Below are 25847 nucleotides of genomic sequence, written 5' to 3' on the forward strand. Positions count from 1 at the left end.
GGTGACAGTGAGCATAATATTCTGTGCAACTATATGAAGGTCTTAGTCTATAATGCCCAGCTGGAAAAGCACCTGCAAATCCAGCACACCAGGCCTTGTGAAGTGCATGTCTACCTCAGGAACATTTGAAATTTCTTGCTGTAGGCAGGTAGATGCTTTTGCAGCCTGCAAGGCAGTGGGGTGTAGGGGCTCTCTGGGCCCTTGCAATGATATCAGTTCAACCTTCCCTGAAATAGGTCAATGCCTATTGAGAGTCAGTTGAGAGCCAGAATGAGACATGCATCTCAGCTTGGAAGGTGCAGGGAGGACTGATTACTGACACCTTGCCCCTAACCTGATGAGGAAGTGAAATGCCACAGATCAACTGGTAAGTACTAACAAAGGTCTAATGAAGAGCATTATTTCCTTTCTCCTGTTGGACTCTGTTGCTCTGTTTTCTTATTATTCAGGGAAGATTTGTTAAGAGTCTTTCAGGAGAGGGTCTATGGTATTCTCTGCCCTGAGCTGGTAGCCCCTGTGAGGTTGTTCTAACCAACAAGGGGTTTGTAAACTAAAGTCTTGCTTGGCAAGCCAGGTGAGAAGGGCTACAGGCTACTCGACCAACAAAGAACAAAGACATAGCAGCCGGAGGGTTTAGATGAAGACAGTGTTACCACTGACTGCGGTAAACTGAGGTCTAGAATGTTTTTTCTGCACATAGATAATATGTTAAACTTTAAATCCAGTCCCTAAGACCCAGAACTGCTTATTTGAAGAACAAAATCCAATTTTCTTCTAAAAATGTTCTACTGAAATCTCTTACAGCCTCATTTTTCATTCCTCTTAGTGTGAAGGTTGGCTGTTGTGTCAAGCAGCATTTATCTAGTAACTAATGGAGTGGCATGAAAGCATGGTAGGGAACATTGTCCTCCTTGTTGTTCTCTATGCATCTGCCCTGACTTAAATCAACAGGCTGATTATGTCTGATTTGAGCAGTATCTAACCTGTACCCCATTAATGCTAACATCCTGGCTTGGTGCTGCATCCTTCCCAGAGGCTGCTGTTGTGAGGTGTACCCATCTGTGGTCCCCACTTCAGTTCAACACGAAGACTTGCTCTGTCACACCCCCAGTAGAGTGCTACAGAAGAAGAGATAACTATAAATGAAACAGACTTAATTCCTTCCTGTGGGCATGAAAGTGCCTCGAGCCACCTTCATAACTGTGCACCTGGGTGACTGTCAGAGCTTCACTGTTCTCCCAAAAGCCTCCTCCAAGGAGCTGGACTCCTCACTGTGTCCTGGTCTTGGCCTCTGAGTGGCCTCTCACTTGGAGGCATGCTGTTCAGCTGCTGGATATCTCCCCAAGCACCCAAAGCTGTTGTTTGTCTTGGTTTACCTGTGTATGAACTGCAGTGACACTTCACAGAGAAGCTATGAGATCTTCTTAATGAATGTGCATGGAGGACCCAGGCTGGAGAGATGCAAAATAACAAATGAATACAACTGTGTAGCCTCAGAGTGCTCCTAAAGAAAGTTGAGTATGTGATGAGAACAAGTTTTAATAGATCCTGACCAAACGTCCCTATGTTGCAGGCCTGTGAGCAAAATGCAATCTGCCTCATGCCATGTGTGAGGAGACTTGGAGAGCCAATTAAAACTGCAAGCAAAATCTTGAAATTTATTTTTATTTATTTATCTTGAGCAGAGGATTTTAGGATATGCAATCCTAGGCACATCTGAAGTGTACAGCACCTGTGCTTCAGTGTGGTTTGGTGATCTAGCACTGGTATCCTGGGTGGCAGCATAAAATATTCACAAAGACAAATGCGAGCTGAAGCTGCTACAGGCTCCCTCTACCAGCTGTGTGGGCAATAAATAAAGAAATAAATAAAACAAAACCCACCCAGCTAAACTGGATGTGGCAGGCGAGCAGAAGTGTCTCTGTCTGAACCTGTGCATGTGTGAGTTAGTCTGTGTGCTTTAAGAGCCAAATTAGCAGAGTTTTGTGAACAATGTTCTCTCGACAAGTCAGGTGAATTTTATTCCTTGCTTTCAGCTGTTCCGCTGAATTTTATGCAGCTCTCCAGAGACTCGCAAGCTCAGAGAGTTCTTTCCAAAAATGTCGTGTTTGCTCTCTCAGTTACATTCCTCGCCCTGTCAAACCTCCGCTGCTCTAGTCCCCATTTCTTTCAAATGTTTTTCTTCTGTATGTGTGTGTGCTTTAGTGACTGCATATAGCCAACGGTTTTTCTTCCAGTCAGCTCTGAAACAATAGTGAAGTTAAACCACTTCCCTTCAATAAAAGGAAAGGGGGCACAAAGATTTAGAGAGCGACTGAGAGGAGACAGGAAACTGAAAGAAAGGGTCTGCATGGGGCTGATGATACATAACGGGATGTGATGTCCTTCTAGCCAGCATCCAGTCCCTTTGGTGCCCCGTCAGTGTCTCTAGGGGACAGGGCACAATTTTCTACAATGGTTAGGGTTTGGACAACTGTGGAAGAACAAGGAATGGAGAAGAAAGCGTTTGGGGGTTGTTTTTCTTTTTTCTTTTTTTTTTTTTTTTCCCCATTACCTCATCAAATAAAGGATTTTGATGTTACAAATAGCCCCTGAAGAGGCAGAGGCCTGCTTGGAGGGCCTGCTCCTTCCAGGAGCTGCTGGATGTGTCTTTGACCGTCATGGGCATAGCGGTTGCTCAGACTGGTCTCAGATCTCAACAGACTCACCCCTACAGGGCAGGTTTGTTTCCCTCTGGTCTCTCCTGGCTTCACCCGCTAACTGTGTTGTGAATTAATGCCACATGTAATGCTGGGGACACCTGCTGGCCTGGCCTGCAGGGCCAAGTGACCCCACAGTGGCAGGGGGCTTGTGGGCACTCATGACCCAGGGAGAATTTGAATGAGTGACCCAAAGGCAAAAGGCTCAGTTGGTATCCTGTTACTAATCCCCTCATCCAGCCAGATCCCCATCTCTTCCCCTCTTTTTTTTTTTTTTTTTTTTTTTTTTCTTAAAGGGCATTTGCTGCACCAGCTGCCAGAATATCTCAATTGCATCATGTCAACAGATCCATCTCAGACTGATATTTTATACTAGGGGAAGGCTGGGCTTAACTCTTCCATTAAACAATTAAAGCCATGCGCACCAAACTCAAAACAGGCTCTGCTGTAACAGAACAATAAATATTGATGACTTGAGGCAAGTCTGGCTTTTATGACGTTTGATGACAACTGGTATCACTTACAAAAATTACATCATAAAGAAAAAGCAATGAAGTTGTATGTCATCAGACAACATTAAATGTCAAAAGAAATATGTTTATCCTTTGTTTTCAGATCCAACTTGAGTTCTAACATTAAATGAAATCTAGGGCTGTTCTGATATTTATCAGGCTCTGGTGCAAAACGTCCTGGGGTATTTTTGTTTACTAACTTGCTCATTGCCAAGGGTGGCGTGTTTATGTTCTCATTCTTTCAAGCCAATTTGTGCTGAGCAGAGCATCCTCTGAATTGAAACATCCACTTCCTCTTTACCCCACCCACCTTACATGTATTTTTATCTGCTCTCATCCTCTGGAGGAATCGTTGGCTGCCAGCTTCTTGAAAACCTCAGGGTAATCAATGACTCTGTTGGGCCTGGGGATGAGATTCATGGAGGTCAGGTATTAGCAATAAATCATGGGTTTATTGAAGATGTTGGGAGATGAAAACAGTTTTTTTTTTTTTCTTCTTCCCTAAGCTAAATAAATTCGGACTGTCTGGACCACTGCACCACATTTGTGGTTTAAACAAAATAAACTCTCTCTGGATGTGAACCTCAAGATCCTATATATATCCAAGGATGTTAAAATAAGTGCTATTATTTGGTAATTATAGAATTTTCAGCTATTCTGAGTGTTTTAATATCTAGTGCTATATACATATAAAACAAATAAAAATGGAGAAGCCTTTAAATACATGTCTTAGTCATGAGGTCCTTTTGCTGGCCAAATTCTAAAAACGTTTTCTTAGCTTTGCATGAAGTAATAGATCATGTGAAAAACCTGACCCAGAGCTTATTGCAATGCTTGTCATGTTTCCCTTTTGATAATTGACACAAATGTAGAAAAGTTACCTTTTTGGTGGGAACAGGTGGAAGAAAGTAGAAATGGTGCTCAGCAAGCAACAGGGAGAGTGGAAATGTCACTGAGACAGCACCTCATGGCATTCACCACCTCCTACCTACGTACTTATTGGCACCTAAATATGAACCATTTTTTTCAATTGAAGAGCATTTCTATCGCATTTCACTGCTTCCAATGTCTGCTGTTATAATGCAAGAGGGGAAAGTTTTTCAGCTCTACCATATTAGATGAATGTGTTTGTGATTCTCCTGTAGCCTGTATGTAAAAGACACAGTTATACACTGTGCTTCTCCAAGGTAAAACGTTCCCTGAACTTCAGCGTCTCCTCAGACATAATCAAGATTTTGGTATTAGGAGGACTGGGGAAACCCTGCACTTCATTGTAACTTAAGGTCACTGAAGATTTCAGTGTTTTTCTTTTAGATGTCTGCTAGAAAGGACTTGGGAGTTGTTTTAGACTCAAGGGGAATCTAAACCCGGACAATTAAAAACTATGCATAAAAAGGCATTTCTAGAACAGTTTTTGCAGTCTGTTTCAGCTGAGGTTTAAGTTATTGAGGGTTTTTTAGCTCATCCCTGATGAGACAAAAGTAGGGGGAAATGCTGTATGTTTTTTTCTTCCTGAATGGCACACAGACTGTCAGTTCACAGGACCTGAATAATCACTGCTGGGTGTTAGGTCTCAGATTTTCTGACTGTTTTAAAGCCAGACAGGGGCAGCTGCAGTTGTTTTACACTAAGGAATTTCAAAGAATCATATGCTTTTTCTTGTGGTTGAATTGCTTAAAATATTCCTGTTCCTAAAGTAAGCTGAATTTACACACATCTATATGTATATATAAACAAACAAACACTAAGGCTGTAAATCAGCTGGGGAAAAATGGTAGCAGTTGAAGCAGGAATACATCTAAGTTATTCTGGGGGACTAAGAAAACATCCAAAAGTAAATACAGCACACATATTTAAAAAAAAAAAAAAAAAAGAAAAAGAAAGTATATATACAAATAATAATAAAAAAAAATGGGCATTAATAAGCACTGGAAGATATTCCACTGTTTTTTGCTCATTTGCATGTCAATACAACAATGTTATGCCAGCGCAGAGCTACTTCATAGCAGCACTGGTGTCTGAGCCCAAGGGAACAATGTAAGAGGTCGTATCAGCACATTTGTAGGTTCACTGATTTCTTTTCCGTGTGCTCTGGAAAACAAAACAAAAGGGGAAAGACTGGCAGTGTATCCTATGTGGTGATTTGTTGCTGACCTCTCCGGTCTTCAGCACAAGCACAGTGGCTGGTTTTCCATCCTCACAGCTGTAGCCCCACATGGTTTATGTTGCACAATGTGGGGGAAGCAGAGACCTTTGAATTCCACCGTGGGCTCTGCTGCTGTAATACGTTGCTGTAACTTCACAGTTAACACAGCACCTATCTGGGTCTGCTTTGACTACTGGCTTTTCCTTGCCTGAACTTAGAGGTCAGGATGTCTTTGGCTGAAATCAGAGCAGTCAGCTTTAATTATCACTCTGTCAACTTCTACAAAACCTTTTATCTGAGGGTTCCAGGGCATTTTACGGATGTTAAGGGGCAATTTTGGCTCTGTTACACAAACACAGCTTCCTTCAATAAGCTGTATTTGTGGCTCTGATTTGAACCAATTAATGAAGTTTTGTATTCTCACATCAGCAAATCCTCTTCAGAGGAGGAGCCTTCAGCAGCTGTGACATGGAAAGCATCATTATACAGACATGTAGGGTGAGAAACAGGGAAGATGCTGTGAATAGGAAGGGTAAGCAAGCCTGACAAGAAGTTCCTGCTTCAGCAGTTGAATAAGGTTGAAGTACTCTTCTGAAACACTCACCACACCTCATCAGTTTTATGTAGGGTTCCTATAACTTTCCTTAGCACTTCCCACTGCCTGGTTATCACAGACCTGAGTTTTGTGGTTCATGCTTTCAGATGGGTAGTATTCCCTACAGGTTTAACTCTGGGCTATGTCCTTCATTGGATGGTTAAGAGTGTTGAAGTTGCAGCTATAAGACTTGATCTGTATGGAGCTAGCTCTGAGTTGCCTTACCTGCTTAGGATGACTGCTTAAACAAGTGCAGCTGTTGCCACAGGATAAACATGAAGAGCTGCCCTGGATTTGCACTCCCAGTAGAGTTACAGCTGTATTATTCTATTCATTTTTAAATGCCTGGGAACCTGTGCTAGGACCCCACCATGCCATAGTGCCAAAGCAACAACAGGAGACTGTCAGGGAAATCCAAAATCTCTAAAACTAAAAATAAATTCATCTACTGGGGGCTACCAGGAGGAAAAGTAAGAGCTGCCAATACATGCAGCATTTTTTTGGCATATCACTATCTGCCAATTTTAGCTTGTCAACTGTTGCTGGCAGTAGGCAGAGAATGTGAGTGACTTTCATTAATTACCATTTCTCTGCCAACATAGATAACCAGAGCTTCCTTCCACATCACTGATGTGCACTGAGACTTTTCTTCTTTTTTTTTTTATCAGTTGTGAAACTTCAAATTATCCTTTTACTTAGGAATTTTGTCAGACCTTAAGTCTATGGGTTTTTTCTTTTTTTTTTTTTTTTATGGAAATTGTATCTCCTTGATTTAAGCTATGCTTTCCACTTGCATGTTTGTTCTTGGACACTGAATGTTGAATAGCCTTTGTGTAGTTTCAGCTGTAAAACTTTCTCTTCTCTGGACTGGATTTTCTTTATTTTTTGGCATTGATAGAGAGCTTCAGAGCCAGGCAGGGAATCCAGAATTCCAGATTTTCTTTCCTTTGGCCACAAGATACCTATGCAGAAAGCTGGAATGAAAAGGGTCAAAACAACCCACCTGAGGAAGATGACGTGTTGTTCATGAGGCACAGTGTATGGCAATAACCAATGCATTTGAGCAAACCAGTTAGAGAGCAGATGTTGCTGCTTAATCTGTCTCATGTTTGGTAGTTGCCCTTTCAATGGTGAGTTTTACCTTCCATGCTGTAGCCATAACTGCTGAAGTGTATAAGCAAGATCTCTATGGAGAGGCAAAATTGCTTGATACAATATAACTTCCTGACTGCCACTCTCTTTCTTGTGGTCCTTGTCCAGCAGGACTAAAATGACTCTAATACTTTGTCATTAGCAAGACCTAATTACTTTGTTCATTAAGTAAGGGGTGACTTTGAAGGCCACATGGCTTTTGCTCAGATTTGCTCTGTGATTCAGTGGTTGATTTCTTTCTTCCTACTCAGAATATTTATTCACATTTAAACAAATGGTGGATGAGCAAGTCTGAGAAAAGGGATAGTTCATTTAAAACACTGATTCAAGTCTGGTGTATTCAGAACATTTTATTTAATGTTTTTGTTAACCTAAGCAACTGCATTTGCAGCATGAATGGGAAAAGGGCTGGAATCTTCCACAGAAACCTGCTCAATCACTCCACTTTCTGTGAGGCTAAATTAAGAGTTTTCTTTCAAAAGTTGGATCTGCCCTGCTTACTACTGGAAGGCTCTTTCTGAATTAATCCCTGCAGTTCTGTGACTTAGACTGACTTACAATAGTGTGTTGGTGCAGAAGATCGACCCGTGTTTAACACCTGTAATCTGTTCCTTTTTACAATCTGTCACTGAAATCACAGCAAAGAGCTCAGAACCAAACCATGGTTTATTTTAATGGTGGGAAGACAGTGTTGAGAGAGTTTTTATGATGGCAAACTGTTGTTATCTAGCTCTCCATCAATTATTCTAAACACATGTCATTTCTTCATGTCCTGAAGGGTGTCTGTAGTCTAGTCTAATTCCTTTTCTTCATTTAATCACCTGGGCATTGACATCAAAAAAGTTAGTCTTGCAAATCAGATGGAGTGGAAATACAATTTTTAGAGGTAATAACTTTGACATTATTCTCTTATGCCTCCTTCAAATTATTCAAGGCGTTTTTTGTCCAGTTCTTAGCTGTTTATTTTGTTCATGTGCTGTTTTGTCCTCCAGTTTATTAAATATAATGATTCTTACAAGAAGCATTTATATCCAAGTCATTGCGTTGTGGAACATGCATTCAAGCTCCAGATGACCTTTCTACCTGGTCAGGTGCCCAGACGGATCATTTCATACCTGTCACAGTCCAAAATACTATTTTCAATCTTCACTTTACTCTCCTCTTTCTGAACCAGGGTCTGGGTGTCCCTTCAGGTCATTTTTCTAAGCAAATTGAATCTGTGCCCTTAATCCCTTCATCCTGGGGGAGTTAAATCTTCACTAATTCTGTAGTGGGGCCCTGAAGCCTTTTGGTTTTCCTCGCCTTCAGGCTGTGCCACATAGAAAACTAGCCAGGCTTGTTCTTGTAACTCAGACAACGTTTCAGAGTGAAAGTCTATGAAAAACTCTGCTAATTGTGCTTACGTGTTTGCTTCCGCATGATTATGTTCAGCTGCTGATCTCTAGGAACTGTCAAGCCTCGTTAACTAATCATACCTTCAGTGGAAAAATTGGGTCTGACAGCTTCATGGACATAAATGCCCTCTAGTGACTGGTGATCACTGTAAGAAGCTGTATTTTGTGTAGAGCTCATGTATTCTTTGGTATGCATCTTATATGGCTGTTGAAGAGTTACTTAGCTGAACCTTTGCCCCCTTATGGTACTGAACTGTTATTAATGTATGACACATTTATTAATGGGACACTTTATTAATGTATGCTTTTTGTGAAAACATTCACTATTTGTACTTTTCAGCTCCATACTACATGAAAGCTACTATATGTGAGAAAGCACTCTGCCACTGCTTTGTTAAGCTTTTTCCTTTTCCTTTCCTCCAATCTGGAGTAGTCAATTTGTACCCAACATTGATTAGTTGATCTAATTGTATTTCTCCACAGCTGGAATAGCTTTGCTCTCCCTAATGACTGGGAGAAATGGGAAGGGGAGGATTGGGAATGCATGGTTGCATTTCCAGCTCTCACTGTGAAATCACTTTTACAAGTAGAGCTTTTATTAAAATAAATAAATAATAGAAAAGCTACTTGGATCACTAATTCTGTGTTTCTGCTCCTATTAGCCATGGTTGAGCAATCTTGTCCCATGAACCCCCAGGAGCTATTACAAGGGTCTTGGACCAGGCACTAGATCCTTCTGCCAAAATACTGAGGAGGAGCTTTTGAAGTCTTGGAAAAGAAGATCAAATGATCTTCTAGATTTTTGAAAGCTAGAGCCAAGAAGTAGCTGGAAAGGGCTGTAAGAGAAGTATTCCTAGATGACAGGTATATCTTTTAACCTGTTTCTTCTCCACTTGTTGAAGAGAGATCTGCTTGCTGGATCTGAGCGTTCAGACACTTGGCTTCTGTATTTTGGTGTGGTAGTTATGCGCTGGCAAGCAACAAATTAGGTGGCTCCAACCAGAAAGACATTTGCTGGGACGGTGATGATGGGACAGACATAAATGTCAGAGGAATACAAGTTCCTCCTGTTTGTCTCCTTTAATTCCCAATGGGGAGTGCTCAAGACACTTCAGGATACTTTTTCAATCAGCATTTTCTCTGAGGTTTAATAAAATTAGTAAACAGAGACCTTTTACAGGGCAAGCAGCAAATATTCCCAATATTAATGCTGAAATATAGGCATCTGCCATTACGCCCAGCTAGAGCAAATTCTTGTGTACTGGTTTTCCTATGGAAATTTCTCAGTAGCCAAACAACTGTTAACCTCTGTACCCATGTATTCCAGTGAAAAGGCTAGGACTGGAGCTGTAAATATAATTGTAATGGCTTGGATTGTTATGTATCAGATGGAAGGGCTGTGCTGTTTATTGGTTTGAAGGGAAAGTGATCACAGGAAATGTGAAAGAGAACAAAGGGGATGTGCAGGAGAGGAGACAAGCTTTGGGGCCAAGCTGTAGTCTGCCATGGCACCACCATGCTATGTAAGGAACAAACCCCATTTAAAAAAATATAAGTAATTAAAAATATCATCAATATTCTAGGCTCACAAACAGCATGACCTTCATCTAGAGGAAAAATATTTAGAGGTCTGTCAGCATAGCTGCTGTTGTTGTTTTGTGTATTTGTTTAGCACTTCTTGTCCTGCATCTATTTGGGAGCTCGGCATGGAAATCTTTGCTTACTGTCCATCTGTGTTGTCATTCCCATCACAACCAGTTTCTTGGGAGCACAGGCTGTGGCTTGGGTGACTGAAGCACACTTAGATATGTTACTGCAGGGTGTGTCAGGTGTAGAAGTCTGTGGAGACTGGGAATTAGAGGCCAGTACGTATAATATGCAGAAAAACAGCTTTTGGTAATGCTTTGCAGCAGAGAAAGTACCAGAGACGCTCACCTGAGCTTGATGTGAGGCAAAGTATTGTCACAGGTTGGGATCCACTAGAGACAGTGAAAGAACAAGCAGCAGTAGTTTAAGTGGTGGATAGTGTAGATTGTATGGCTAGAAAACAGTACTGAAAAGCAAGGACTGCGGGAAGTCCCTTCCAACATCCATTGATATCGCACCATCTTAGATTTATAGAACAACCTGTGGTACAAAAAAAAAGAGAACTGAAGGTTTCTGAAACATTTATTCCTTCTATGGAGCCTGTAGTAGGTAAGGAAGAAAGCTCTGGCTGGGCTGTTAGTCTGGACTTGCTGGCTGTGGCACTCTTTCCCTTGGCTAGCAGGCTGCTATCAGGAAAAGAGCATGGTATCGGCAGTTGGACTGCTATGGGATCATTCATGTTGCTACCAACCTGCTCCCTTGTCCTGAGGTGGGCTCACCTGACTCCTGGAAGTTCTCCTTCCCTGCTCATTTATCCTTATCTCTGTGCCTGAACAGGCTTTCTAGGGCTGCAGGTTCTTTGTTGCTGGCAGCCCCTGCTGAGGTCCCACGTGCAACCGCTGCTGATTTGCATGTGTCTGCATCGCTGCCAACAAGCTGCTGCCTGCACTGACCCTTCCGGGTTGGATTTGGGTTTTGTTTCTTGTAACACTGCTAATCCCCAAACCTTTTTTTTTTTTTTTTTTTTTTTTTTTAAGCCTTGCAAATATCTGTGGTCGGCATGTGAGTGCCATTTGGGGGGGAACAGCTGATACTGGCTTCGTTTCATGGTGGCTGAAGGTTTCACATTAGCCTGACTTCTGTGGGGCTTTTTTACATTAGGGTGTTTGCAATATTTGCTACACAAACATCATTGGTGTGCTTTCATGCACATATTTCTCTTCTCCATATTTCTCTTAGAAGGGTTTCTCATTGCAATTCATATGCCTGTCGCTTTTGGGTGTCACTGCCTCCTGCCATGCTAATTAAACCAAAAAAGGGGGAGGGGGACAAATAGCCATATAAATAAAAAATATGGACTTGTCATATTTGACAAAGGCATGGATGTTATAACAGAAGTTTTCAGCACCAAGACTGCTTCCTTGTTACCCCTAGCTAATGGAAAATATAACTAATGCTGTGGCTTTTAGTGATTAAGTGGTTAATGATTTAATGAACTAAAAAAATCTCATTTGTTGCATCCCTTGGACTCAGAAAAAACCTCAAAGAGCTGATTTTCTGTGTACCTCAGTCCAATATTGCTACCTGCTGGGATATGAACACAATCTCTAAATAAATTGCAAGTGGCCTTGGGCAAATGGAAGAGTTTCGCTTTGATCTTGCTAGAGAGAATGAAGTCAAATGTTCAATCAATCAATCAAATTCATAACTTCTAGCTACAATCGGCCTGACAACAGCCTATTATTTATTTTTAAAATCATATATTTCATTATTGCAAAACACACAGTCTCTCGTGGGGGGAAAAGACTAAATTATTGATAAGCCTTATATGTGACTGAGTTTGTTGTTTTTGACATGCTTGTCACTAACTATTGTCAGGAAGAATTTACTAAGATGTTTAGTCTGAAAAGTTGGCTGGGAATGTGTGTTGTGCCACATTTAAACTGGGTAGAGGAAACTTTAATAGCTTCTTTCTTCTTGAATTCCTAGTTGGTAAAGACAGCTGAAGGCAGACAGGGCTTTCTAGTGTGAAAACAATGCGTTCAAACAAGTGTCCTTTGTTTTAATTGCTGCAAAACAGATGATTCAGGCTCTGAAATTATCCATGAGGTGGGGATATGAAACTTTTAATTGATTGATATATTTCTGGAAATAGCAATTCTCAGGCTGCGGAGTACTTATGTAAACAGAAAAGGGAGAACAATTAACCCCACACCTCAAGAGTCTGTTTTCACTCATGTTTGTCAAAAGCATCCGAAGAGTGGGTAAGAGAAGAGCATGTCAGAGAAGTCTGTAGGGAGACTTACTTCACATAGCCACGCTATTATACAAAAGCATTTATCGAGGTGTTGTAACGGGTAGTTATTCCAACACAGCCAGAGTGTGTGAGGAAGCTGCACAGATGTGTAGACACATCTCCCACGTGGCTCTGGGGACCCCACGATTGACCTATCGCTATGTGCCCAGTAATGGATAGAGGTTTTGTAGGAGAGCCATGACCTCTTCACTCCCCTATTGCTAGTTCTGCGACCCCTGTGGGTCTTACATGTCTGTAAATAAAATACAAGTACTCAAGAGACCTAGGTCCCTGGATATGTCTGGGGGAGCTTGCAGCAATACCTGAGCACCACGGGAAAGAAAGAGGTGAAATCCTGGTCCTTTTGAAATCAATGGATGTTTTTATAATGGACGTTTTTAAGGTCAGGATTTTGTCCGCCTGTGCCTTTAGTCATTATTGGGCAGAGCAAGGAACCAAGGTGAGTGCTATGACCCCAATCCAGCAAGAGATCCTCCAGCTTGGTACAGAAAGGTACAGAAAAATAGCAACCGGTGTAGGGGAATTGAGGAATGGTGAATCTAGTGGCTCCTAAACACAGCCACATACGTATTTATATATAATACATATTTGTGCACTCCTTGTCTGCATCTTAAAATGAGTCATAACTAAGGTCTTCAGCATTTGTGTGATTAACATGTAAAGCATCAAGCCTTACAAAGGTGCTGAATAATGTATCTGTCAATACATACAAGACAGAGCTTTCACTGTACTTGCTAAAAGCAATTAATGAAACTAGAGCTGTTTTTTTTTTTATTATTATTTTTTTCTGAAAGAGAAATTATCAACTTTAACTTGCAGATTGCCTGAACTTAAAAAAATGTCACTTGTTTCTTGTGCTGGTACAACTCTCCAATAGATTGAGGGAGGCAGGCTGGTAATACTGCCCTTCTTGCTGCAGGGAAAGGCAGGCACAGTCCCTCCAACCCTGCAAGCCTGATTTCAAACCACAAACCTTCAGGTCTGATGCTCTGTTATTTGCTGCAGTGTCTTTCCATCATGCTTGCTGATGCAGGCTCAGGTTATCTCTTCAGATCTGCAACATGGATCTCAGCCATCTTTTGGATCTGCTGCTTATTCTGTACCTATTCCTCTAGTAGAAAACTGAGATAGAGAAATGGTGCAAAATACATAGAAAGCATCCAAATGGAAAATGAGACCTGTTCTATGTGTAATTCCTGCACTCATGAGCTATAGATAGGTAAGAGCTAACTACTTAAACCTGGTCTTACTATCTTTTAGCTCTGTATATTGTAACCTGTATTTGTAACAGGATTTTTCTAACAAGTTAAGTCTGGTTTAAAAAAAAAAATAAAAATAGGAAAGGGAATTTTTATTTTTATTTTAAAAAAAAGCACCACCACTTCGGGGGTTGAGGTAGAATACTGCAATACTAGCAGCTCCTTCAGTTCAAGTGAGACTTCAGGGTTAAATTCTCAAGATTTTTACTTTTATTATATCTGTGAATTAGGTGTCTAAAACTTTAGTATCACAGCCATAGATCTTGGTGCAGCATCCTGAGGCTAGATTTCATGTGAAAGTGATTCTATTACAGAATTAACATGATTAGAAAAGATTTGCTTTCCTTCCAGAAATGCTGGTCTTCTCTCAGAAAAGTCTAACTAAGATATTGTATTTCAGGTTAGTACAATACTGATCTAATTTTGTTTGTGTGTTTGTTTGTTTGCTTTTGGTATGTCTTGATTAAAAAATAAAATATTTTGGGCCAGTGCAAGAAGAAAAAAAAATAAATGTTGTCATAATCTCCAAAATATGTTTTTAGTCACATTGAAATTAAACATCTTACTAATTCTGGCTGTGTTTGTTCTCAAACAATTTGCTCCATGAGCTATTTGGTATTTCAGCATATTATATTGGTTTTACAATGGTGGAATATACAAGTAACATGGGTTAGAGGTTCCAAGAGGAGGTAAAGGAACAGCTGAGCAAAAGGGTTGATTGAACCAAATTTTAGCCAACTAAAAGTTAAATGTCCCACCCAGACAGGACCCCTCTGGAGGCACTGCCAAAAGAGGTACTTGCAGATGGTCCTCCCTGTGCTACAGCCATTGAGCACAGGCACCTTTCTCCATGGGATGACCATCTCCATCTTCATTGATTGCAAAGAGAGGTACTAATGCTAGCTGAGTCTGGAGAGCTTGCACAAACTGACAAGGAGCAAGCCCTGCCGTAGGAGAAGTGGGAGGTTTGGGATTGGATAGAAGGAAAGCTCTTCTTGCATTGGCACAGGCTGGGAAATTTCCACCCTTGAAGACTTTGCTCATGGCTTTGCCTGGTGAATCTGATCTGTTGAAGGTTTGACCAGGAGGTTGGACTAGAGACTTTCAGAGGTCCTTTCGAACTTAAATTCTTCTGTGATGTTTGAGCACGTCCTTGTAGTTTTACTAAGCAAACTCGGCCCTTATACTTCATTTCAGCAGTTTGTCTGCGTTGCCAAAATGGGCTCCTGCCCTTGGCATTGCTACTTTAGTGAGAGGTAACACATCTGTCTTAATGTTTAGACTTTCTGCAGATAGATATAAAACACTCTTTAAACAAAATCACGTTTCTTTTCTCAGTGAGGTAATTTTTAATGATATTTTAACATCAAGATTTAAAACTAACATTCAGTTAATTTTTTTGAGAATCTCAGTTGACACTTGAAAACTTTAGGTGATTATTTGCTCGGCAAGAAAAAGGGGGAGATGAATCCCTGCTGTGAGATGTATTGTCTGAGAGATAGCTGAGGTGCTGAAGTTCTGTAGTGCAGTACCTGTGGTGGCTCTGGCTTCTGCACTGCAGCACTGATGATGAACAGTCCTCAGGTCTACAGGCTGCTGGGGACATAACTGCCACCATGAGCTAACCACAGGTAACTCAATGCATTTCTGTGCCTGAGTACCAGATCAGCATGGGTCAAACATGGATTGAGGCTCTTTTAAACTGAAGGAAGGACCTGCCTTTATATATATGTAAATATATAAATATATATATGTATGTATGGTAGTATTTAGAGATTTTAAAAACAACAAAAAATCTCTTTAAAATGTGTACTTCTGAAATATTTCTTTGTTTCTCTTGCACTTCCTGGCCTTAACTGCTGTAATTTCTCAGTTGCAGAAGCAATAATGCAAAGTCTCCCAGCCCTTCCAGGTCCCTCTGTTCACATTTGTCAGAAAAAAAAAAAACAAAACACTGCAGATGTAACAAGCTGTAGATGTGCCTGGCTTTGGAGAACTTCCCTTCCCAGGGCTTGCTTAGCAGCTCTGAGCATGACCTCGTACAGTTTGTCTGCTTTATGTTAGTCCTATTTGCACCTAGATTTGGATCTAGGCTGTGAATGCCTTTTAAGCCTCGGACCAATTCACACTTGTTGCAAAGCCAGGAAAATGAAGCCTTTCCTGCGTTTTACTCCTGTGGCATCATTACACCATGTAATTATAGACTATAATGTTATTTTATTATGAAGGTTTAGTGAGATGAGCAGTTTGGGACATTTAATGCCTAATGTGCAGTTCAACTTGGCTTTGATTGCTGTTATGAGATTTATTATCACAGGGAATGCATGTTCCACTTGACACTGCCATGTGTCGGTCTGAGCTGAGAACACAGGCTTTTTAAGGCTAGAAAGATTTATTTGTTCTTTTTAATGTCTGGGACTAGATTTTTGCATGGCAGGAATGTGTTGCATAAATACACTCTAATCCTTCCAGGTACAGGAGAGGGATAGAATAATTTGCTTTATTTCTGCCTTTCTCAACTGGCTGAGAAATATTTCAAAGGTCTTTTCTGCCAGGTTTCCACTGGCCTATAAGTGACTATTGTCTGTTTTCAGAAGTTCACAGGTATATCAAAATGTACAAGCAAACATCCATCTTTCCTCTTAGCACTCACACAGGCTCAGATCATCGTGGGAGGGCAGTGCCAGTGTTGTGTACTTTGCCAGATGCTTAGCTGCTGTGATAATGAGGGCTATTAAGGAAGCAGGGATATTAGATGCTGCAATCCATGATAGTGGGGGATTGTGCTTGATGACTCAGAAAGGTCTCCTCAGCTGCTGTGTTCCTGTGTTTAAGGGAGGTGGTGTTCGTTACCTGCCAAGCAGCCTCTGATTTACAGTCTCAAAGCACTGCGAAGTGTCAACACCAAATTAATTTCTTTGTGTGTTGGTTGTGATCTCAGAAGGTCCCTTCTGATACTTGGTGGTTGCAAAAAGGTGGTAAATTCAGCTCTGAGGTTGTTTTGTTTTTTTGGCTCAAGCGAACATCAGAGGAAATCTTTTTCACTCAACTGTGCTATTGAGAAGAGCAGGGAAGTGGCTCAGTTGTGCAGCAAGAGACGGTTAGGAGTGATTTCAAAGGAAAAATGGTACTTGTAAACTGGATCATCCTGTGTTTTCTCTTAACCAGGTATATTTTGCTGTTAACCGTAGTCAGACAATCGCAAGTAAACCACATATCAACTGTGTGCCGACTTGTCCCTTTGGAAACAAACACATAGCATGTAATTCAAGCCACAAGACCTGCAGAGCTGATGAGCATCAATTGCTTCTGTTTGAATCGAGATGCTCTCTGCACCAGCCTCCCATAGCAGCAACTGCTGGAAGCAGACTGCACAGCCTCACAACGAGGACCCTAAACACCAATACATAGCACAGGGCATGTTCCTGTTGCCATTACAACTGTCAGAAATTTTTCATGGGCTTCAGTAGCCCCAGCATTTCAGCCAGAGCTTTGAGCATGCTTAGCAAGGGATTGTGTATGAAGAGCTTCAATAACATGGCATGCCTACTGCCTTTAGGTTTTGTGAATCCTACTGCTTAGATGATATTCAGACGTTTTCCCAGTGAACTGGTATATGCCGTTGCCTTATCCTGTGCTGGTTTTGGCTCCCTGTTCTTTTCATTTAATACAGGATTTCATGGTCTTGAAAGCTAGGGCCTGAGGGCACCTTTTTGCACAGGCAAGCAATTGTGTGCCTTGCACACTTACAATATTCAGGTATTTCTGAAGAGATTTGAAGTGCCATCTGAATGTTTGGTTCTGGATTTTGTTCTTTCTGCCAGCAGTAGGCTGGCATTTTAACATACCAAAAAGAAGCATCTCCAGAAAAAAGAAGCCCTACAAACAACTCAATATTGTCTCCACGTGGGAAGTGAATGTAAAGGAACCAGGCAGCATAGGATGTCTCTGTTCCTTCCTCTGTCTTTAACAGCATCCTTGCTGGAGAGTAAACTGAATTTCTTCAGGTTCTAGGGATGGTGCTCATCTGTATTTCATGCTTTATCAACATGTAATCATAGGCAATTACCTGCTCGTTCAACAATATATTTTTTACTGCATTTAATGTTTGCCCCATAAAAGACCGGCCACAACAAACTAGAGAAGTGGAGTTTTATCTTAAAGAAAATGGGACTCTTTGAACTTACAAAGGGATAAAACTGAAGCAAGAAGAGGGACAAGCAGAAGACTGATTTTTGCTATGCAGTAATGTTGTTCAGATCTGCCCTGCTCCCAGGGAGAGCAGAATTTGAACCCACCACTGCTCATCAATGTCCGTCCTGATCCCGGCACGTGGCTTGGTGTCTGTCCAGCAACATTAAATTTGTTATATTAGCAGGGGACATGATTTCACAGGGGCAGTGGAAAAGAAGATTTTAGCTTCATGCTTGACTTTCCTAGAATGACACTTTGACGCCAACTGATGACCAATTTCTATTGGTCTTATTTTAGTCTAGCTTCTTAAATCACAAAGTGCTTATATCCCAATTTTTATCCTCATGGTAGCATAAACCACATCTCATCTTCTGGATATAAGACATGGTTATCTATAAATGCATGGGAGACTGGATTATGCAAATATGCTTATTACTCTGTTACGGCGCTGGTAGTTGTTGGTTTATGTCTTTTTTAATTTGAGCTCATTAACACTTGAGGCAACATGTTTTTTTCCCCTGCGGTTTCAAGACAAAATCACAGGAAAAAAAAAAATGTTGCCACCTCTACTTTGTTTGAGCTGAAATGTACAAAAATAAGAGGCTGCAAATTGTTGACCAAACTCCCTTCAGATCCCCCCCCCCCCGCTACCCTCACACACACATCAGTCCTTGTTTTCTCACTCCTGAGCTGAAAGTATCAACCAGGAGCAAGTGTACAATTTTTTTAATAGTGGTTTCCATAGAAATTAGGCAGTTTTTCCACTACACCTTAATTGCATATGTTGCAGATCATGTCATAAGTCACTTTGACAAAAAGGCCAGGAAACCTTAATATTTTTGTTTACAGTATGTTAAACAGATGTTTTTTTCAGTGTAGAGATAAGACTACATTAAATATGATTTTATAAATAGAGGCTCTCACAGCTCAGCTCCTCTCGGGACTGCTCTGATTTGCGCATTGGATGATTATAATGGGTTTTTAATTACACCTGTAAGCCAAGGTGTATATCAGAACTAAATTACAAAGCACCTTACAGTTGAGATTTTTCCAGTGTACAATGAGCTGAAAAAGGCTTTTTGTCCATAAGGACAAAGAAATTATTTTTCACATTATTAAAATTACAGAAGCTTTCTGGGCAAACACAGTGATAACACAAGATTAAGACAGACAAACTTTATTTGTTTATTTTTATTACTTTTATTTATTTATTTTGGAAGGTGCTTAGCAGTTTTTCCCCAGCGGGTTTAACTCCTTGTGAGCAACTGAATGAGCCTCTGGAGTTTTCATACTTGGTGATGAAGTTTACAGCAGGATATTGACTTTTATTTCTAAAACTTTCTTCGCAAGAATAAAGAAGCCCAATCACACAAATAAATAAATATGAACATTTGTGTGTGTGTTTTCTATAAAGTGATTTTTCAGTCTTAAAAAATAAATAAATAATTGAAATAGTTCAATCTTTTCTGAGCAATTTACAGTTGTCCCTTTGAGGGACATCTTTGTGTGCTACAAGGAATCAGACAGCTTGAATCAAGAAATGGCTATTTTGATCATAAATTGGTATTCAGAAAAGTAACAAAAGCCCAGTAATTCCATATAAACATGCAACTGGGCTAATGTTCTGAGCAGACTTCCTTAATACAGGCTATAAAATGCATGATTTCAAACATAAATATGTCAGCCTGATCCAAGGCCTGCCAAGCCTGGTGGAAGTAGGCCCTGTTTTCAAAGGTTTGTTTTGGTTTTGAGTAGAACCAGCATCTTCTAAATATACCTAAAACACCAGCTGCAGGACATTGTTGACATGTTTTTGAATATTTTATTGATGTTCCTGTCCTCTTTTGCCCAGAGGTATCGGGCACTTCCTTCTGTTGAATTTTGCGGTGGCTTGTTGCTGCCATCAGAAGTGATAGAAAGCCTGGGCCCAGAGGTGGCATGCTATGCTGGGCTGCAGCTTTCTTTTGAGGGGTATGGAAAGGTTGTGACTCCAAAAGCCACTGAGTTTGCTCAGGAGCTCAGTTACTTAGGTTTTAACCCAGCAAAAGGCAGGCTAACATCTGAAAACATTTCAGCCCAGAATCTCAGACCTTCTGAATCCCAGACCTTCTAGTCAGGATCAACAAAGCTGGGCACATAAATGCTTTTTAGAAATTTTCACAGTGTCAAAGATGATCACTAACAATTGCTGAGCTCTCATCAACCCCACACTTGCTTTCCTACTTCCAGCAGTGTTCCTGGGTGGCCCAGCACACTAGGATTCTGAAGGTCATGGTGCTGACAAATCCCTGTACCTGGGAGGTCATCTCCACTGCAGCAAGCACTCTCATGTTTGGAGAGAGCTGGGCCGCAAGTGTGAAAAGTAACAACTGACACATCTTGGTTCCTGGACTGCTCTCAAGAAGAGTCATTTCCCTGCGTGAGTGAGTCTTTTGTTCTGTCTTACAAAAGTCTTCAACTTATTGACTGCTTTAGTGAACTGGCTACAATATGTGATTATCTAGGTCTGTACTTCTCCAAACAGCACAAGAGCAGGTGCTCCAATAATGTGACTCCGGAATGCACAAGTCCATTCAAACAAGGTGTTTGTCTTGGTCGAAGTGTAAAAAGATGTTTTATTGCCAACTTCCTTGTTACCATCTGGCTAATGCTAATCCCAATTGTTTGCCACTTCCGGAGCTTGATGCTGTTAGGCTAGTGAAGAGAACAAGAAATCTCTTTTCTTCCCTTTGTTTTGAGAAGGGAAGGAGTTCTTTTTTTCTAAAATTTTGGGAAATGATGAACTCATCTATAAAGAAATTAGAGCTGATGGCAAATGGAGCAATGGTCCACATTGTATCTATAGATACAATGTGGGAAAGCTATGCAGTCCAAGGAGTTCTCTTTAGTAAGCTATGAGAAGGAAAATAGTGCAAAAAGCACAGCAGATGCTGTGCAGGAAAGGAACCCTTCCCTGTTGAGTTTGTTGCTCATGGATGAGTGGTAAGTGGGCTGAATTTGTATCCCATCCTCAAATGTTTTTCAGAGCATGAACTTGTTTTTATAAAGGTATTACTTAATGGCTCAGGTGTGAATGGACCACTTGAGATAAGCAATACTTGAAGCACCCTAATAGGCATGTTGTTCGTGAATTATTTTTCCCTGAGTTGAATTAGAAATGAATAAGCTAACTGCTAAAAGGTAGTGTTGGGAAAGTAACAAAAAAAAAAAAAAAAAAAAAAAAGATGGGGGAAAGGCAGGGCATAAGATTAAGAAATGGGCAGGTGGAAAGATGGAAGAAATGAAGGTGAAAATAGCCAGAGAGTTGGCACTAAGTGCAGAGACATTGGTACTAGGAAGTGATTCTAGAGGGAATGGTGTTATTTCAATTCTGTTTCATATGTGCAGAGAGCAACTGACTGCAGCTAGTGGCTTGGACACTGGTTTTGGAGACTGGTTTCACCCAACTCAAGTGTTAATGCTGGTTTGGTGGCAATGAAGGGCTTCTTTACAATTTCATAGAGCAAAAATGGTATGTGATCCCACTGAGCTCTAATCTGACAGTGAATGGGAGTGTTTTCCATCATAGGATGTGGCTCTGGCTCAAGTCAAATTAAGAGGGCTCACTCCTCTAGGGTGCCATCATGCTATCCTCCTTTTAGTACCAAGTCAGAGGCTGGCAAGCAGAGAGCCTCCTACTCCCATTCCTGGGTATCCCTCTTTTGGAAGTATCAAAATACTGGCTGAATCCTGCTTGATTTTTGGCAAGTTAGATTTGGCATGGTTGCAAATGTCAACTTGTTTGATGAGTTAAAGCGGGGAATAGTGTTTCTTTATTTTACTTAGTACTTGCATAGAACCATGAACACAGAGCAGAGAAAGCCAGATTTGTAACAGATATGAGTTCTCTCTACAGTATTTCTGTTCTGTTAAACCAAATAATTTTTTATCACTTGGGTGAGTCTCTTCCATTTGTTGCCAGATGCTGACAGCAGGGAGTCTTTCCAAAAGTTCTCTTTGTTGCTCTGCTGGCTTTGGCCACTGTGGGATGACTTGGAGAGCCCCTCCTAACTGAACAGAGCAGGTCTGCCAGTTTCTGACATGTTTTTCAGGGAAAGCATCAGTGCAGTAACTGAGTAATTTCCCTGATGTTGCTGACTTGAAAAGTACCCAGGTAGTACGTCTACTATAGTTTTCTTTTAGAAACAAAATTACCTTTGATCTCCAAACCCTCCATTTATTATAACTCAAGACCAGAAAGGCTGATTCATGAAAATGAAGGCAAGGCACAAGCATGTTAAAATGAAGCTGGCCACATCGCTTTCTGTGGTGTTTCAGCCCCTTGTTGCCACATGCCTTAGAGGCCTCCAAATGACTAGTGAGCATGTTTGCAGTAACCAGAGACATACAGTAGGGCTGTATCAACTGTAGTACACAGCTTTATAACAAGTAGCTCTCCAGTTGCTGTCAACCTTGACAAGCATCCTATTGAAATGCAGATGCCTTGTTCTTGCACGGAATAGTTCAGGCAGAGTCCCTTCCTCTGGCTCTAATGAGAAAGAGGGGAAAGGACGCGCTTTTGATGATACATAATCATCTCAGGTTGCCTGTGCCTCAGGGTAGGGCCAAGTTGTGCAGGTGCTTTGCACATCTTGCACATGATTCTGTTATGAAATTTAATATTGGGCCTATCCTACTGATAGTGCAGCCAGGAAAGTTCAGTGGTATCAGATTGGTCCCTCGTTTTTTGACTTTGTGTTAATAAGTGGGATATGACCTCAGTCTTGCAGAGGAGAAGAAATTTTATAAGCTTTTACATACAGGTGAAGGGTGTTAACAAGTATTTCTGACATTCTAATATCCTTCCACTTAAGCATTATTAATAAAATCTCCCTTTTTCCTTTAATCACCAGAGCTAGACATTTCTGAGCTTTGCCGTTGTTTGAAAAGAAACAAACACGTAACAAATCGCACTTGACTAATTTTGTTAAATTCTACAGGAAAGCAAATGTGAAGTCAAGTCTCTAGAGGTCGAGTCTTTGGCAAGAAGAATTTATAAGCGGAGTACGTATCTATTTGTTCTCTGATTATTTGCTCTGCTGACAGTAGACGAAGAAAAGACGAAGCAGAAGATTTGTGCTAATTTAGAAAAACGTTTGAAAATGTTGGGCTTGCAAATCCAAATATATTAGCTAAATGTTATTGAATAATAATGAGAACAGGCGTGTATTGACCAAAGGACTTTGGAACTAGGCAAAATTAATTTGTATTTATTTAACCCTGCCTTTCAATGGATCTTTGTTCATGTTTCTACAGCTTGGATTTCCTTGTAAGAGCTGATCTTTCTTTTTATAGCACTTCTTTATTTTAGTAACCAGCCTAAGTGCCTTGCTTCCCTAACAAAGCTTGAACAAGAAACGAAGTAAATATACAAAGCAAAGGTTTGCTCCTCAGAGGTGCTATTGTTTGTACAATGGCAAAGCACAGGCACCTCCGCTGAGGCCCAGGCCACCTCTTGCTGGATGTACAGTAACCCCAAATCTTCACAGATAAAAAGCTGGAAGAAAAGAAGTCTGTTATCTGTGACTCCTATACAGTGAGCTGAAGTGGGGAGTGAGCAGGAGATCTGTCCACATCTCTGGTAGCAGTGATCTGGGCTTCCCCGAGTTGCAACCCCTTACCCCAAGCAGGTTTCCCTCCTCTCATTCTAAATGGAGCTCTCCACCTGATGCCTTTTTATTATAAAAAGAAAAACGTTTCATCATATTAAAATGAAGAAGGAAGAGTCAGAGGGAAGGAGTTCTGAGAAGGGCTTACAAGCAGAGCGTAGCTACTGAAAGTGAAAAAGCAAGATTTTAACCACCTTTGCTTCAAAGATGAACTCCTTGTCCACCCTGTTCCCACAAACACCATGCAGGAGGTGAACTGGAGATGAGCAAGTTGCCTGCATAATCCTCCTCACTTTTCCAGTGCCTTGAGTGCTTTCCTGGCAGTTATGTGCCCCATACCTCTGTGCCTTGCATGTCCTCCATCTCTCTTTCTGCTACCTGTACGTGGGGTAGCTGGGCTGATTTCATTCCTGCATGTTGTTCTGTGGCAGATACCTCGGGAGGACTGAACTTTCCCAGGCTGTTCCCAATGGACCTGTTTCTGAGCTCTTTCCTGAAAGCTCTGTGAAAGGCATCCCCCAGCTTCCTGCTGCTCCAGGGGCCTGCTGACCTGACTGCATCAGTCTTTCTCTCTCTGGGGAACACAGAGGACTGTTAGTTATCACTCTTTTGTGATAGCTTTTCATATTTGGAAGATTTTGCCCTCTCTGCCTTTTTCTTTCGTGCTAGTAAGCCCATGTTTTTTCTACCTCTGGCCAGTTCCAGCCCACCTGTGTGTGCTGGTGTATCCAGTGCTTGAGCTGGGGCCCTATGAGCTCAAGCACTTCCACTTCCCACATCTCTCCTTCTCTTGTCCTTCCCATGCCCTCCTTTTCCCCTTGGAATGAAGGATTCCCCTATCCTTCCCATTTGGAAAATGCTACCATGCATGGGTTCTTGGAGATACCAGTGAAAATGTTTTCCAAATGCTGAAATTAGGTGGCATTTCTCAAAAAATAAGAAAGCAGAATATCATGTTCCTTTTTAAGGGAGTGGAGTGTTTAAGGCTTTTAAGCTTTGCTGAGGACAAGGTAATGAAGTCCTCAGCATGTTCACAAGGACTATTGCCCACACATACACGCGTTATCTGCAGTAACTCAATACTTTGTAGAGGACTTTGGGAAGTGTGAGAATGAAACAGACTCTTTTTAATCTCATTTATTTCCTCAGGCCATCTGGATTTAGTATATAGTCAGGACGCCTGACAGGACAAAGTTGAACCTTAGCACTAACAGGTTCATATGTGCTTTAAGAGCCAGCACTGCCTGCGCTCGGCGTGCTGGCTCCAGTCTTGGCTCGCTGTGAAGCCTTAATAGCTTTTCCACAGTTTATGCATCTTAAAGTAGGCCCAGCTATGACTTCTTGCCTCATGGGGTGTTGTGAATGCTTATTACTCATTGCTGAGAGTGGACAGTGTTACTGGAAAAAAAAAAAAGCTAGAGGTCTTACTGAAGGCTCATTAAAATCTTGCAAATTTGGCTCGTGTAAAGTCATCCTCGGGAATTACCTGTTGAAGTCACTTTGCACCTTCTCATGTAAGAACTGCAGAGCTGAGCCTTTAAAATGCATTTCAAATGAATCTGCTCTCAATGTGGTCAGGAGAATCTTACAACTGGCTCCAGCAGAAGCACGGGATGTAGTCCAAAGTGAAAGAATCAGCACTCTGGGAGTTTGAATGAAATCTAGTAACTAATAAAAGAGAAGTACTTTTGTTTATCCGTGCTGGCAAGCGGCCTGTCCGTAGTGGGAGCACTAGTGCCCGAGTATGTTCTTTATCCATTTGGATTTATATGATGCTAAAACGGGAGCCTGGCCAAAGCATGAGGTGCCCCTGCCACAAAAAGCAAGGACAAAATACAGGCTGAGCTCCGAGAGGCGTTCATGAAATCCGTGCAAAACACAGCTAACTCCATGAAATTGCTGCCTCCACTGTGGTATATAACCATATATACTGTATGTAACCATGTGTATCGCTCATATTTGTCTGTCTCATATAAACTTACATCGAAGATGGTGCTATTTTGGCGATGTCTGTGCAATTCTAAGAGTACGGTGGTTGTATTTGGATATAAATTTTTCCAAGCATTGCTTAGAGGCCTGGATATTTTATTGTCTCTTATTCCTTATAGTCCCTGCCCGCAGAGGACTGAGATGATTTGGTCAGCTTAGCTGTTTTACTGCCTTGGAGTAGCACCAAGCATCTGAGCAACAGGCACACATGTGCCCCTGTACCTGCCTCTACTCACCAGTGTCAGCAGGCATGAGCAAGCCATAAGTCAGATTTCTGGGGTTTAAAAGAAAGGTTCTAGCATTGATTTATTTTGACGGGATTGTAGCAGAAGGAAGGTTAAAGTGCTGTTCTTCC

At 41.3% G+C, this 25847-nt stretch overlaps 1 long non-coding RNA gene across 1 annotated transcript; it reads left to right on the plus strand.

Annotated features, from left to right (window-relative positions):
* The first annotated feature begins 256 nt into the window (after positions 1-256).
* LOC106015377 (uncharacterized) lies at positions 257-25527 on the plus strand. Its single transcript, XR_011810381.1, has 3 exons — positions 257-367; positions 20085-20274; positions 22835-25527. It is a non-coding gene; the product is annotated as an uncharacterized lncRNA (long non-coding RNA).
* Positions 25528-25847: the final 320 nt, after the last annotated feature.

Source organism: Anas platyrhynchos, chromosome 6 (assembly GCF_047663525.1).
Source record: "Anas platyrhynchos isolate ZD024472 breed Pekin duck chromosome 6, IASCAAS_PekinDuck_T2T, whole genome shotgun sequence".
Lineage (NCBI taxonomy): Eukaryota > Metazoa > Chordata > Aves > Anseriformes > Anatidae > Anas > Anas platyrhynchos.